Genomic DNA, 16,038 nt, shown 5'->3' on the forward strand with positions numbered 1-16,038 from the left:
TGATCCGCCCACCTCGGCCTCCCAAAGTGCTGGGATTACAGGCGTGAGCCACTGTGCCCGGCTAATTTTTTTTTTAATGGAGTTTCACTCTTGTTGCCCAGGATGGAGTGCAATGGCACGATCTCAGCTCACCACAACCAATGGCTCCTGGGTTCAAGCCATTCTCCTGCCTCAGCCTCCCAAGTAGCTGGGATTACAGGTATGCACCACTACGCCCAGCTGATTTTTGTATTTGAGTAAAGACGGGTTTTCTCCATGTTGGTCAGGCTCGTCTTGAACTCCCAACCTCAGGTGATCTGCCTGCCTCAGCCTTCCAAAGTGCTGAGATTACAGGCATGAGCCACCATGCCCGGCCTACTATATTATTACTTTTTAAAAACTGTGATAAAACCAGCGAAGCATGGTGTCTCATGCCTGTAATACCAGCACTTTGGGAGGCTGAGGCAGGCTGATCGCTTGAGCTCAGGAGTTTGAAACCAGCCTGGGCAATGTGGCAAAACCCCATCTCTAAAACACAAGCAAACAAACAAAAATTACCCAGGCATGGGCCAGGCGTGGTGGCTCATGCCTGTAATCCCAGCACTTTGAGAGGCCGAGGCAGGCGGATCACCTGAGGTGAGGAGTTCGAGACCAGCCTGGCCAACATAGCAAAACCCCATCTCTACTAAAAACACAAAAATTAGGCCAGGTGTGGTGGCTCACACCTGTAATCCCAGCACTTTGGGAGGCCAAGGCGGGTGGATCACCTGAGGTCAGGAGTTCCAGACCTGCCTGGCCAACATGGTAAAACCCCGTCTCTACTAAAAATACAAAAATCTGCTGGGTGTGGTGGCACACTCCTGTAATCCCAGATACTCAGGAGGCTGAGGCAGGAGAATCACCTGAACCCTGGAGACGGAGGTTGCAGTGAGCCAAGATCAAGAGATTGCACTCCAGCCAGGGTGACTAGAGTGAGACTCTGTCTCAAAAAAAAAGTAATTAATTAATTAATTAATTAATACAAAAATTAGCTGGGCATGGGCTGGGTGTGGTGGCTCACGCCTGTAATCCCAGCACTTTGGGAGGCCGAGACGGGCGAATCGCCTGAGGTCGGGAGTTCAAGACCAGTCTAATCAACATGGAGAAACCCCATCTCTACCAAAAATACAAAATTGGCTGGGCGTGGTGGTGCATGCCTGTAATCCCAGCTACTCGGGAGGCTGAGGCAGGGGAATCGCTTGAACCTGGTAGGCGGAGATTGTGGTGAGCCAAGATTGCGCCATTGCACTCCAGCCTGGACAACAAGAGTGAAACTCTGTCTAAAAAAAAAAAAAAAAAAAATTAGCTGGGCATGGTGACAGGCGCCTATAATCCCAGTTTTCTTGGGAGGCTGAGGCAGAATTGCTTGATCCCAGAGGCAGAGGTTGCAGTGAGCCAAGATAGCACCATTGCAGTCCAGCCTGGGCAACAAGAGCGAAACTCCGTCTCAGAAAAAAAAGAAAAACAAATTAGCCAGGCGTGGTGGTAGGAGGCTACTCAGCAGGCTGAGGTGGGAGAATCACTTGAGCCCTAGAAGTTGAGGCTACAATGAGCCATGATCATGCCACTGCACTCCAGCCTGGGTGACAGAGTGAGACTCCATCTCAAAAAAAAAAAAAAAGGACTTGATGGAAGGTGTTCCTCCCCTCTGGAGGATGCATCCAAGGCTCCAGCTTGGAAGCAGAAAGCAGCCCTCACCACATGCTAGTGCCTGAATCTTGGACTTCCCAGGCTCCAGAACTGTTAGAGAAATAAATTTGTGTTCTTTATAAATTACCCAGTCTCAGGTATTCTGTTATAGCAGCACAAAATCTGTAACCATTAAGTAAAAACTCCCATTTTCCCCTCTCCCTAGGAATAAGTTACCCACTGATACCTCTAATCAACTCTCTGTCTCTATGAATTTACTTATTCTAGGTACCTCATGTAAGTGGAAACATACAGATAGCTTTGTCTGACTTATTTAGCATCATGTTTTCAAGGTTCACCCATGTTATAGCATTGTGTAGAAAAAGCACTGTTTTTCCTCTATTTGCACACCACAGTGTATGGGACTTTCCGCCTATACACCAAGAAAGCAATCAATTCTGCAGAGAACACCAGCTGAGTGTCTTCCAATTCTATTCTGATACCATCTACCCGGAGATAGTGTCAGATCCCCAGGTTGAGGGCTCAGTCCCACAAGACTGCCCCTGACTTCTGATGCCAACCGCAGGCCTCAGGTTGTTTTACCTGTGCTTCTGACTCTGACTGGCTATAAATCAGGGTTCCCATTCCCTGCTCCTTGGATTTAATTTGCCAGAGTGGTTCATAGAACTCAGGGAGATACTTACGTTTACAAGTTTATTATAAAAGATATTACATTGTAATCCCAGCACTTTGGGAGGCCAAGGTAGATGGATCACCTGAGGTCAGGAGTTCAAGACCAGCCTGGCCAACATGGTGAAACCCCGTGTCTACTGAAAATATAAAAATTAGCCAGGTGTGGTGGCACATGCCTGTAGTTCCAGCTACTCGAAAGTATGAGGCAGGAGAATAGCTTGAACGTGGGAGATGGAGAGTTCAGTGAGGCAAGATCGCGCCACTGCACTCCAGCCTGGGTGACACAGTAAGACTCCATCTCTTTTTTTGAGATTCTTTTCTCAAAAAAAAAAAAATTATCTGTTTAGCTCTCTCTTTCTCACTGATGTCTAATCTGACCACCTATTTAATGATGTAGTCAGCTCTACTTTTTCCCCAGAGCCTTGTAGCAGTCTTCTAATATGTGACATAATGTATGCCTGCCCTTATTAGAATATAAGCTCTATGAGGTGGGGAGCTTAGGTGGAAGGATCCCTTGAGGCCAGGAGGTCAAGGCTGCAGTGAGCCATGTTCATGCCACTGCACTCTAGCCAGGGTGACAGAGTGAGCTCCTGTCTTAAAAAAAAAAAAAAGGGACGGGCGCAGTGGCTCATGCATGTAATCCCAGCACTTTGGGAGGCCAAGGCAGGCAGATCACCTGAGAGCAGGAGGTCGAGACCAGTCCAGCTAACATAGTGAAACCCTGTCTCTTCTAAAAATACAAAAAAATCAGCCAGGCTTGGTGGCACGCACCTGTAATCTCAGCTACTTAGGAGGCTGAGGAAGGAGAATCACTTGAACCCAGGAGGCGGAGGTTGCAGTGAGCTGAGATCATGCCATTGCATTCCAGCTTGGGCAACAAGAGTGAAACTCCGTCTCAAAAAAAAAAAAAAAAAAAAAAAAGCCAGGCACGGTGGCTCACGCCTGTAATCCCAGCACTTTGAGAGGCTGAGGTGGGGGGATCACTTGAAGTCAGGAGATCGAAACCAGCCTGGCCAACATGGAGAAACTCTGTCTCTACTAAAAATACAAAAATTAACCAAGGCTGGTGGCTGGTGCCTATAATCCCAGCTACTTGGAAGGCTGAGGCAGGAGAATTGCTTGAACCCGGGAGGTGGAGGTTGCAGTGAGCTGAGATTGTGCCACTGCACTCCAGCCTGGGCGACAGAGCAAGACTCCGCAAAAAAAGAAAAAGAAAGGGCCAGGCGCGGTGGCTCACGCTTGTAATCCCAGCACTTTGGGAGGCCGAGGCGGGCGGATCACGAGGTCAGGAGATCGAGACCACGGTGAAACCCCGTCTCTACTAAAAATACAAAAAATTAGCCGGGTGTGGTGGCGGGCGCCTGTGGTCCCAGCTACTCGGAGAGGCTGAGGCAGAAGAATGGCGTGAACTCGCGAGGCGGAGCTTGCAGTGAGCCGAGATTGAGCCACTGCACTCCAGCCTGGGTGAAAAAGCGAGACTCCGTCTCAAAAAAAAAAAAAAAAGAAAGAGAGAGAAATTAGAAAGAAAGAAAGAGAGAGAGAGAGAGAGAGAGGGAGGGAGGGAGGGAGGGAAGGAGGGAAGGAGGGTGGAAGGAGAGAAGGAGATATAAAGGCCCAAAGTCCAAGAAGGCAGGAATCTTTGTTTTGTTTATGGCTGGCACTCAATAGATGTTAAGCACCTGTGTTCCTCACAATACTACTACTTAGAAGCATAAACCAAAAAGTGTCAAAGACAGATCTCAATCAATCTAGAAGTTTATTTTGCCAAGGTTAAGGACTATGACCAGAAGAAAGCAACACAGAATCACAGAAGGAGTGTAGTTTGTCATTTTCTCCAAAGATAATTTTGAGGGCTTCAGTAATTAAAGAAGAAATGCAGACGGGAAATGAAAGAGGGAGGAGACTGTCACTGTAACATACTGGATCCACAGGCTGCAAGAGAAAAGCAGCAGATAGAGGAATAAATTATGTATTCATCTCACGCTCAGTAAATCAGATATTGTGAACATAGAGTAGCTATCTGTGGAGATATTTAACCTTATTTATTTATTTATTTATTTATTTATTTTGAGATGGTGTCTTGCTCTGTTGCCAGGCTGGAGTGCAGTGGCGTGATCACAGCAGCCTCCACTTCCTGGGTTCAAGCGATTCTCCTGCCTCAGCCTCCTGAGTAGCTGGGACTACAGGCACCTGCCACCACGCCCGGCCAATTTTTTGTATTTTAGTAGAGATGGGGTTTCACCATGTTGGCCAGGCTGGTCTCGATCTCCTGACCTTGTGATCCGCCTGCCTCAGCCTCCCAAAGTGTTGGGATTGCAGGCGTGAGCCACCATGCCCAGGCAATATTTACCCTTTTATCTGTAACTATCTGCTTAGGAACAAAAGGAAAGGCAGTTGCTTTTTTATTTTTTTGAGCCAGGGTCTCACTCTCTTGCCCAGGCTAGAGTGCAGTGGTGCGATCTTGGCTCATTGCAGCCTCGACCTCCCAGGCTCAAAGGATCCTCTCACCTCAGCTCCGAGTAGTTTGGACCACAGGCACATGCCACCGTGCCCGGCTAATTTTTCTATTTTTTTTGTAGAGATGCGGACTCACTATGTTGCCCAGGCTGGTCTCGAACTCCCGGGCTGAAGCAATCCTCTGGCCTTGACCTCCCAAAGTTCTGGGATTATAGGTGTGAGCCACTGTGCCCTGCTGAAAGGCAGTTTCTTGCGTAACTTCGGTTTAATTGTTTTCCTTTTGGACTAGTGAATTGGGGGTCCCAAGATTTTGTTTTTCTTTCACAGAAGTATAATTAATCATAGATTCTGCTGTTTAGTATATATGAATTCTTTCTTTGCTGTTCAAGAGTTTGTCAACGTAGAAAATTTTCCAAAAGAAGTGTAACTATCACGCCTGTAATTCCAGCACTTTAGAAGGCCGAGGTGGGCAGATCACGACGTCAAGAGATCGAGACCATCCTGGCTAACATGGGGAAACCCCGTCTCTACTAAAAATACAAAAAAATTAGCCGGACGTGGTGGCGGTCGCCTGTAGTCCCAAGCTACTCCGGAGGCTGAGGCAGGAGAATGGCGGGAACCCGGTGAACCCGGGAGGCGGAGCTCCAGCCTGGGCGACAGAGCAAGACTCAAAAAAAAAAAAAAAAAAAAAAAAAAGAAGTGTAACTAAGGCTTGGCACAACGGCTCATGCCTGTAATCCCAGCACTTCGGGAGTCCAAAGTGGGCAGATCATCTGAGGTCAGGAGTTCAAGACCAGCCTGGCCAACATGGCCAAACCCCATCTCTACTAAAAATACAAAAATTAACTGGCGTGGTGGCACATGCCTGTAATCCCAGCGACTCTAGAGGCTGAGGGGGGAGAATCGCTTGAACCTGGGAGGCGGAGGTTGCAGTGAGCTGAGATGGTGCCACTGCAGTCCAGCCTGGACAAGGGATTGAGACTCCGTCTCAAAAACAAAACAAGGCCGGGCGCGGTGGCTCATGCCTATAATCCCAGCACTTTGGGAGGCCGAGGTGGGCGGATCAAGAGGTCAGGAGATGGAGACCATCCTGGCTAACACGGTGAAACCCCGTCTCTACTAAAAATACAAAAAATTAGCCGGGCGCGGTGGCGGGCGCCCTGTAGTCCCAGCTACTCAGGAGGCTGAGGCAGGAGAATGGCGTGAACCCGGGAGGTGGAGCTTGCAGTGAGCCAAGATCGCACCACTGCACTCCAGCCTGGATGACAGAGTGAAACTCTGTCTCAAAAAACAAACAAACAAAACAAAACAAAAAAACAATGGCGGGGCACAGTGGCTCACGCCTGTAATCCCAGCACTTTGGGAGACCGAGGTGGGCGGATCACCTGAGGTCAAGAGTTCGAGACCAGCCTGACCAACATGGAGAAACCCCGTCTCTACTAAAAATACAAAAATTAGCTGGTGTGATGGCACATGCCTGTAATCCCAGCTACTTGGGAGGCTGAGGCAGAAGAATCGCTTGAACCCAGGAGGCGGAGGTTGTGGTGAGTCAGGATCGCACCACTGCACTCCAGCCTGGGCAACAAGAGCAAAATTCCACCTCAAAACAAAAAAAGAAGTGTAACTAACAACATCAGGTGGTGGGACCCGGGCATTTTTGGACCCCTCATACCTTCACCCACACCTCGGAGAGCAGATGTTTTGATTTGGAAACACCGAATTTTCAGTCCATCTAGAGTAAGCCCTTTGTTGGCTCAGCTTCTTGAACGTATGCGTTTCAGGCTCACCACATCCAAACTGTAAGGCTCCATCCAACCAACCAACCAAAATCCCTGTCCTGGCCGGGAGCGGTGGCTCCCGCCTGTAATCCCAGCACTTTGGGAGGCCAAGGCGGGCGGATCACTTTAGACCATCTTGGCCAACATGATGAAACCCCGTATCTACTACAAATGCAAAATTTAGCTGGGTGTGGCAGTGCACACCTGTACAGCTACTTGGGAGGCTGAGTTGGGAGAATCGCTTGAACCCGGGAGGCAGAGGCTTCAGTGAGCGGATCATGATACTACACTGCAGCATGGGTGATTGAGTCAGACTCTGTGGAAAGAAAGAAAAAGAAAGGAAAGAAAGAAAGGGAAGGAGGGAAGGAGGGAGGGAAGGAAGGAAGGAAAAAACCTCCCTGTCCTTTTGGCCCTGAAGGGACCTTCGCTTTCCAAAGGGCTGTGGCAAGAAGGGCGGGTCGCAGCCAAGTCACCGGCGGGAGGGTCGGCAAGGACGGTTGCTAGGTCGCCGCACAGCTTCCGCCGCGAAGAGAACCAAGGGACGGGGAGGAGAAGCGAACGCCCGCCCCTATCCACGGTGCGGCCTGGGATTGGCTCACCGTTGTAAGGCCATGCCCCCAACCCAGGCAGCGCCGCGGCCACCTGCCCGGTTCCGAGACGGACCAGCAGGGGGCGGCCTGCAAGTCCTGGCCGTGGCTCCTGTCCGTGGAGGAGACCCCAGCAGCCCAGACACCTAAGACCCGTGTTGAGTAATATCCCCGGCCCCGCACAGGGAGAGGTGCCTCTACCCCCGGGGACCCTGGCGAACGCACATTCCCCTGTTGATCATTCAGGCTGCACTGCGGAGCCGGAAGTCTGGGTCCAGATCCAGCGAATTCTGAGAATCCTCAGCGGCCCCTCGTCTAAGCCGCGGCAAAAAAAAGGGATTGGACTCACTGGACCACCTCCAAGGAGCCTGTCCAGTCTGACAGGCCCTATTTCTCATGGAAGACCCTGCGCTTCTCTGGCCTGAAGTTGAGAGCTGGCCCTGGCTCTGGCATTCCCTCTCTGAGTGCCTTGGGCAAGTTATAGCCTATTTCTGAGCTTGTTTCCTCATCCTATTGTTAAGTCCTATGAGGATTAGATGTCCTCAAAGGTCCCTTCCAGTTCTTAGCCATGAAACAGACTTGATAACATGTGGAAATCTCTGACATGTTAAATCTCTGACATGTTATGCTATTTAGCCACCTTCACCTTCTTTTCTTTTTTTTTGAGACTGAGTCTCGCTCTGTCGCCCAGGGTGGATTGCAGTGGTGCGATCTCAGCTCACTGCAACCTCCACCTCCTGGGTTCAAGCGATTTTCCTGCCTCAGCCTCCTGAGTAGCTGGAATTATAGGCATGCACCACCACATCCAGCTAATTTTTGTATTTTTAGTAGAGATGGTGTTTCACCGCGTTGGCCAGGCTGGTCTTGAACTCCTGACTTCAGGTATCCACCTACCTCGGCCTCCCAAAGTGCTGGGATTACAGGCATGAGCCACTGTGCCTGGCCCTCTTTTCTTTTTTTTTAAATACAGGGTCTCATTCTGTCGCCCAGGTTGGAGTGCAGTGGCACAATCCTAGTTCACTGCAGCCTCCAACTCCTGGGCTCAAGCAATCCTCCCGCCTCAGCCTCCCGACTAGCTGGAACCACAGGCACACACCACAATGCCCGGCTTTTTTTTTTTTTTTTTTTTTTTTTTTTTTTTGAGAGACGAGCTCTCACTGTGGTGCCCAGCCCCACCTTCACTTTCTGTACACAAAAGTTCTAGAAAAGGAGGGGAAAGGCTGGGTTGGCACCTAAAAATAAAATAGGGACTGTCAACAGATCCCTGAAAGAGTGCCTGCCTGCACTCAGGGGATGATGCTAGAGAGGATAATGGAGTGTCCACTGTACTCTAACTCCCTCATTTTGCAGATGAGGAAACTCTGACAGCAGCTAAGTCACATTAAGAGGAAAAACCCAGGTTTTCTGATTTCATAATCAGTTCCTTTACAAAGTGTTAGGAAATAGAAGGCATAAATATGTTAAAACAGGGAAAGAAAATTATCCACAGGAATAAAAGCAATTTAATTTGTAGCACTTCCCACTTTGGTGTACTTAGGATTTCTATCTGCCTACATTCTTTTTTTTTTTTTTTTTTTTTTTTTTTTTTTTTTTTTTTTTGAGACGGAGTCTTGCTTTTTCACCCAGGCTGGAGTGCAGTGGCGCGATCTCGGCTCACTGCAAGCTCCACCTCCTGGGTTCACGCCATTCTCCTGCCTCAGCCTCTCCCAGTAGCTGGGACTACAGGCGCCCGCCACCACGCCCGGCTAATTTTTTGTGTTTTTAGTAGAGACGGGGTTTCACCGTGGTCTCGATCTCCTGACCTCGTGATCCGCCCGCCTCGGCCTCCCAAAGTGCTGGGATTACAAGCGTGAGCCACCGCGCCCGGCCTATCTGCCTACATTCGTGGTGACTTACAAAGCAAAAATAGAGTAATAAAAAATAAAACAGAAGTGAGTTATCTCTCTCTTCTGCTTTTCCATCTATCACCATTGCCCCATTGTCCCCTCCAGAAGAGCTTCTAACCCCTACCCTAATGTTCCAAACTGACCTTTGTAATCTTTTTTTTTTTTTTTGAGACAGTCCCAGCTACTCAGGATGCTGAGGGGGTGAAAATTGCTTGAGCCCAGGAGTTTGAGACCAGCTTGGGCAACACAGCAAAACTCCATCCAGTACTTTGGGAGGCCGAGGCAGGTGGATCACTTGAGGCCAGGAGTTGGAGACCAGCCCGGCCAACATGGTGAAACCCCATCATTACTAAAAAATACAAAAAAATTGTCAGGCGAAGTCGCTCATGCCTATAATCCCAGCACTTTGGGAGGCTGAGGCGGGCAGATCACCTGAGGCCAAGAGTTTTGTACTAAAATGCAAAAATTAGCTGAGTGTGGTGGCGGGTGCCTGTAATCACAGCTACTAGGAAGACTGAGGCAGGAGAATTGCTTGAACCCAGGAGGTGGAGGTTGCAGTGGGCCGAGACTGCACCACTGCACTCCAGCCTGGGCAACAGGCTGAGACTCTGTCTCAAAAAAAAAAAAATATTAGCTGGGCGTGGTGGCATGCACCTGTAATTCCAGCTACTTGGGAGGCTGAGGCAGGAGAATCGCTTGAACCCGGTAGGCGGAGGTTGCAGTGAGCCGAGATCGCACCATTGCACTGAAGCCTGGGTGACAGAGCGAGAAAAAAAAAAAAAAAAAAAAAAACAACTAGATGAAGTGTATGGTATGTGAATTACATCTCAATAAAGCTGTTACGTCAAAAGAGGCACACCAAAAAGCAAAACAAAACCAACCAACATGTGCCTGTGTTTCTTCCCTAGGTTCTGTGTGGCTACATCCTTTCACTCTGGGGAGATCTGGGGTGTGGTTCTCGGCCGTCTGCTCCTGCAGATGGCTCCCAAATCTCCAGGTGTGTCCCCCCACAGCGTCCCCATCTCCCACTCAGCCACCACTTTACACTCTACCCAGCTCCACTCAGTGGAAGGAAGCATGCCAGCTCCCCTGATCTCCTGCACGCCTGCCTCGGCTGCCACCTAATTTCTTGGCTACCCAGGACGGAGTTGGGATAGAGAAGGGGAGAACAGAAAAGGCAGAAGGCAGGTGAGTCTTGCTGGAGATTGGAAAAGGGAGAAACTTCCTAGAGCAAACTAGGAAAGAACAAAAGACAACTTTGAAAAGGAAAAGATTCCTTAATATTTTGTGATATTTTTCCCTTCTGGACTTCAAGTGTTTGAGTAGCTTTTTCATGTCTGTCTTCCTTCTGGAAGTGATTTTGGAGGGGGCATAATTTTATTTTATTTTTTTTTGAGATGGAGTCTCACTCTGTTGCTCAGGCTGGAGTGCAGTAGCACAGTCTCAGCTCACTGCAACCTCTGCCTCCTGGGGTTAAGTAATCCTCACACCTTAGCCTCCCAAGTAGCTGGGACCACAAGAGCACACCACCATGCCTGGCTATTTTTTTGTATTTTTAGTAGAGACGGGGGTCTCACTATGCTGCCCGGGCTGATCTCAAACTCCTGAGCTCAAGCAATCCATCTGTCTTGGCCTCCCAAAGTGCTGGGATTACAGGCATGAGCCACCACGCCTGGCCTAAACATCTACTTTCTTTATGACTTTATTAAAAGTCCACCTTCAGCTGGGCTCAGTGGCTCACACCTGCAATCCCAACACTTTGGGAGGCCGAGGCAGGTGGATCACCTGAGGTCAGAAGTTCGAGACTGGCCTGACCAACATGTTGAAACCCCATCTCTACTAAAACTACAAAAATTAGCCGGGTGTGGTGGCACATGCCTGTAATCCCAGCTACTTGGAAGGCTGAGGCAGGAGAATCACTTGAACCCAGGACACAGAGATTGCAGTGAGCTGAGATCATGCCACTGCATCCCAGCCTGGGCGACAGAGCGAGACTCTGTCTTAAAAATATATAATAAGGCTGGGCATGGTGGCTCACATCTGTAATCCCCAGAACTTCTTTTTTTTTTTTTTTTTTTTAAAGACAGAGTCTCGCCCTGTCGCCCAGGCTGGAGTGCAATGGCGCGATCTCGGCTCACTGCAACCTCTGCCTCCCGGGTTCAAGCTATTCTCCTGCCTCAGCCTCCCGAGTAGCTGGGATTACAGGTGTATGCCTCCATACCCAGCTAATTTTTGTATTTTCAGTAGAGACAGGGTTTCACCATGTTGGCTAGGCTGGTCTCAAACTCCTGACCTCGTGATCCACCCTCCTCGGCCTCCCAAAGTGCTGAGATTACAAGCGTGAGCCACTGCGCCAGGCCCTTGTAATCCCAGAACTTTAGGAGGCCGAGGTGGGTGGATCACCTGAGGTCAGGAGTGCGAGGCCAGCCTGGCCAACATTGTGAAACCCCATCTCTACTAAAAATACGAAAATTAGCTGGGCATGGTGGTGCATGCCTTCAATCCCAGCTAGTCAGGATGCTGAGAGGCAGGAGGATCGCTTGAACCAGGAGGCAGAGGTTGCAGTGAGCCAAGATCATGCCACTACACTCCAGCCTGAGTGACAGAACGAGACTGTCTCAAAAAAATAAAATAAAATAAAATTTTTAAAAGTCCACCTTCTCAGAGAAGTCTCTGCTGGCCCACCTATCCAAAATTTCAACATCTTCCCTGACCCCTTTATTTTTCTCATTATTTTCTTTGTTATCTGTCTTCCTTAACAGAATTTAATCTCTAGTAAGGGCAGCAGTTTTTGTTTTTTAATTTTTATCTGTTTTGTTCACAACTACAGTGGTCACGAGAGCCCAGAGTAAATGCTCTGTATTTACTTATTGAATGAATGAATGAATGAACCTACTGTATACTGGGCACTTTTGTGATAAAGGAAAGTCTTGTTTTGTTTAGACGGGATCTTGCTCTTTCTCCGAGGCTGGAGTACAGTGGCACAATCACAGCTCACTGCAGCCTTGAACTCTTGGGCTCAAGTGATCCTCCCACCTCAGCTTCCAGAGTAGCTGGGACTACAGGCGTGTGTCACCATGCCCAGCTAATTTTTTTTGTTTTTGTTTTTGTTTTTGTGGAGACAGGGTCTCACTATGTTGCCTAGGCTGGTTTTGAACTCGTGGGCTCAAGCGATCTGCCTGCCTTGGCCTCCCAAAGTGCTGGGATTACAGGCGTGAGCCACCACGCCCAGCCTGGAAAGTCTTAAAATAATTTTGTAAACTTGACAGATTTACGGCTGGGAGACAAGGGAGATAAAGAGGCCAATTTTTCACTTGTGTGGACACATCTAAAATAACTCTAGGGTACAAGGAGAGAACATCTAGAATGACACTTGGACAACGAGAGACTAGGGCCATGGACCCACAACTCATACATTAACAGTTTCTTTGGCTTATTTCATGGAGACGCAGAAGACAGGGTGAATGCTAGACAACTCTCTGACTACCAGGACTGCCTTCTGATCCAAGCTCAGTGTCAGTTTAAATTTTGTAAAATTGGCTGGGTGCAGTGGCTCACACCTGTAATCCCAGCACTTTGGGAGGCCGAGGCGGGCAGATCACCTGAGGTCAGGAGTTTGAGACCAGCCTGCCCAACATGGTGAAACCCTGTCTCTACTAAAAATACAAAAAATTAGCCGGGCGAGGTGGCGGGCATCTGTAATCCCAGCTACTCGGAAGGCGAGGCAGGAGAATTGCTTGAACCCGAGAGGCAGAGGTTGCATTGAGCCGAGATCGCGCCACTGCACTCCAGCCTGGGCAACAACAGAGAAACTCCATCTAAAAAAAAAAAGGTGCAAAATTACATAGCATTTTAAGCTTCACTTCCCTCTTCTGTAAAATGCGATGACAACACTTTCCTATGTGTAAGGATTCAGTAAGATAAAATGTGAAAGTGGCTGGGAACTGCAGCTCACGCCTGTAATCCCAGCACTTTGGGAGGCTGAGGTAGGAAGATCACTTGAAGCCAGGAGTTTGAGACCAGCCTGGGTAACATAGCAAGACCCTGTCTCTACAAAAAATTAATTAATTTTTTTCTTTTTTGAGACAGAGTCTCACTCTGTTGCCCAGGCTGGAGTGCAGTGGTGCGATCTTAGCTCACTGCAACCTCTGCATCCTGGATTCAAGCGATTCTCCTGCCTTAGCCTCCTGAGTAGCTGGGACTACAGGCATGTGCCACCACACCTGGCTAATTTTTTTGTATTTTTAGTAGAGACGGGGTTTCACCATGTTGGCCAGGCTGGTCTCGAACTCCTGACCTCAAGCTATCTACCCACCTCAGCCTCTCAAAGTGCTGGGATTACAGGCTTGATCAACCGTGCCCAGCCAAAAAATTAATTAAAAAAAAAAAAAAAAAAAAACCAGGCCAGGCGTGGTGGCTCACGCCTGTAATCCCAGCACTTTGGGAGGCCAAGGTGGGCAGATCACGAGATCAGGAGATAGAGACCATCCTGGCTAACACGGTGAAACCCCGTCTCTACTAAAAAAATACAAAAAAAATTAGCTGGGCGTGGTGGCGGGTGCCTGTAGTTCCAGCTACTCGGGAGGCTGAGGCAGGAGAATGGCGTGAACCCAGGAGGTAGAGCGTGCAGTGAGTGGAGATGGCGCCACTGCACTCCAGCCGGGGTGACAGAGCGAGACTCTGTCTCAAAAACAAAACAAAACAAAACAAAAACCCAGATGTGGTGGCATGTGTCCACAGTCCTAGCTACTTGGGAGGCTGAGGCAGAAGACTGCTTGAGCCCAGGAGTTTGAGGCTACAGTGAGCTATGATCACACCACTGCATTCCAACCTGGGGGAAAGAATGAGGCCCTATCTCTAAAAAAAAAAAAAAGAAAGAAAGAAAAAAAGAAAAAGAAAAAAAAAAGGAAAAAGAAAAAAATGTGAAAGCATCTGTCGTTCCCTGGCACACACTAGATGCTTGATGCCTTTGATGCCTATCAATTTCCCTCTCTGTCCTTTCTTTGGGAAGCTACTTCTCCCAATATAACTTCAAGAGTTTGAAGTTTTATATATATATATATATTTATTTTCTTTCTTTTTTTTTTTGAGACGGAGTCTTGCTCTGTCGCCCAGACAGGAGTGCAGTGGCGCGATCTCGGCTCACTGCAAGCTCCGCCTCCCAGGTTCACGCCATTCTCCTGCCTCAGCCTCATGAGTGGCTGAGACTACAGGCGCCCGCCACCACGCCTGGCTAATTGTTTTTGTATTTTTTTAGTAGAGACGGAGTTTCACCGTGTTAGCCTGGATGGTCTCTATCTCCTGACCTCGTGATCCACCCACCTAAAGGCTGGGATTACAGGCGTGAGCCACCGCGCCCGGCCGAGTTTGAAGTTATATTGTCTGTTGGTTTGATCTTTTAAAAAATGGGAAGTTTTGGCCCGGCATGGTGGCTCACACCTGTAATCCCAGCACTTTGGGAGGCCAAGGCAGGCAGATAGCCTGAGGTCAGGAGTTCGAGACCAGCCAACATGGTGAAACCCTGTCTCTATTAAAAATACAAAAATTAGCCAGGTGTGGTGATGCACCCCTGTAATCCCAGCTACTCAGGAGGCTGAGGCAGGAGAATCGCTTGAACCCAGGAGGCAGAGGTTACAGTGAGCCAAGATTGCGCCACTGCACCCCAGCCTGGGTGACAAGAGCGAGACATCGTCTCAAAAAGAAAAAAAAGGTGGGGAGGAGTTTAAGTGGGTGCGGTGGCTCACGCTTGTAATCCCAGCATATTGGGAGGCCGAGGCGGACGGATCACCTGAGGTCAGGAGTTCGAGACCAGCCTGGCCAACAGGGTGAAACCCTGTCTCTACTAAAAATAAAAAATTAGCTGGGTGTGGTGGCACACGCCTGTAGTCCCAGCTACTGGGGAGGCTGAGGCAGGAGAATCACTTGAACCCAGGAGGCAGAGGTTTCTGTGAGCCGAGATCATGCCACTGCACTCTAGCCTGGGTGACAGAGTGAGATTCTGTCTCAAAAAAAAAAAAAAAAAAAGGAAGTTTCTCTTTGAACTTAAGGTTTCATTGGTTCTGATGTATTTTAATCCCTTAGGTAGAGAGATAAAGAAGGATGTTAGAGAAAACTGGTGAGAAGGAGTTGGGGGCAGGCGCTGCTTTAGGTTTACTCTTGGACACAGAACCCAGAACCTGAAGGAGCTGCCAGCGGAGGCTCTGGGTCCCGACCATGCCCCTCTTCAGCCCCAGATGTTTCAAAAAGCACAGTGCCAAGCACAGGGGCCCTGGAATCAGCCCCCGTGGGCTTGAAATCCTGGGTCGGCCTGTTACTCTGTGGCCTTTGGCACGTTACTCAGGCATGGACCTCAGCTTTATTTTGTTTCATATTTTAGACGGAGTCTTACTCTGTCACCCAGGTTGAAGAGCAGTGGCATGATTATTTATTTATTTATTTATTTAAGACAGAGTCTCACTCTGTCGCCCAGGCTGGAGTGCAGTGGTGTGATCTCAGCTCACTGCAAGCTCCCCCTCCCGGGTTCACGCCATTCTCCTGCCTCAGCCTCACGAGTAGCTGAGACTACGGGCGCCCGCCACCACGCCGGGCTAATTTTTTTTATTTTTAGTAGAGATGGGGTTTTACCGTGTTAGCCAGGATGGTCTCGATCTCCTGACCTCGTGATCTGCCCGCCTCGGACTCCCGAAGTGCTGGGATTACAGGCGTGAGCCACCATGCCCAGCTAATTTTTGTATTTTTAGTAGAGATGAGGTTTCGTCATGTTGGCCAGGCTGGTCTCGAGCTCCTGACCTCAAGTGATCCACCTGCCTCGGCCTCCCAAAGTGCTGGGATAACAGGCTTTAGCCATCGCGCCTGGCCATTGGCTCCAATAAAAAAAAAAAAAGAAAGAAAAGAAACACTCTTTGCCAGTTGAAACACATTTCCCAGTTGCATCTGCCAGTCTGTGACCTCTACTTAGGGAACCAAGATAGATCAGGTTAGAGAGGTGGG

General features: G+C 49.0%; 1 long non-coding RNA gene across 1 annotated transcript; it reads right to left on the reverse strand.

Moving 5' to 3' along the window:
- Positions 1-4,079: 4,079 nt before the first annotated feature.
- On the reverse strand, positions 4,080-8,714 carry LOC129493136 (uncharacterized). The gene is made up of 2 exons (XR_008661045.2): positions 6,780-8,714; positions 4,080-4,272 (listed from the first exon to the last, which is right to left on the reverse strand). It is a non-coding gene; the product is annotated as an uncharacterized lncRNA (long non-coding RNA).
- Between the last annotated feature and the right edge of the window lie 7,324 nt (positions 8,715-16,038).

Source organism: Symphalangus syndactylus, chromosome 11 (assembly GCF_028878055.3).
Source record: "Symphalangus syndactylus isolate Jambi chromosome 11, NHGRI_mSymSyn1-v2.1_pri, whole genome shotgun sequence".
Lineage (NCBI taxonomy): Eukaryota > Metazoa > Chordata > Mammalia > Primates > Hylobatidae > Symphalangus > Symphalangus syndactylus.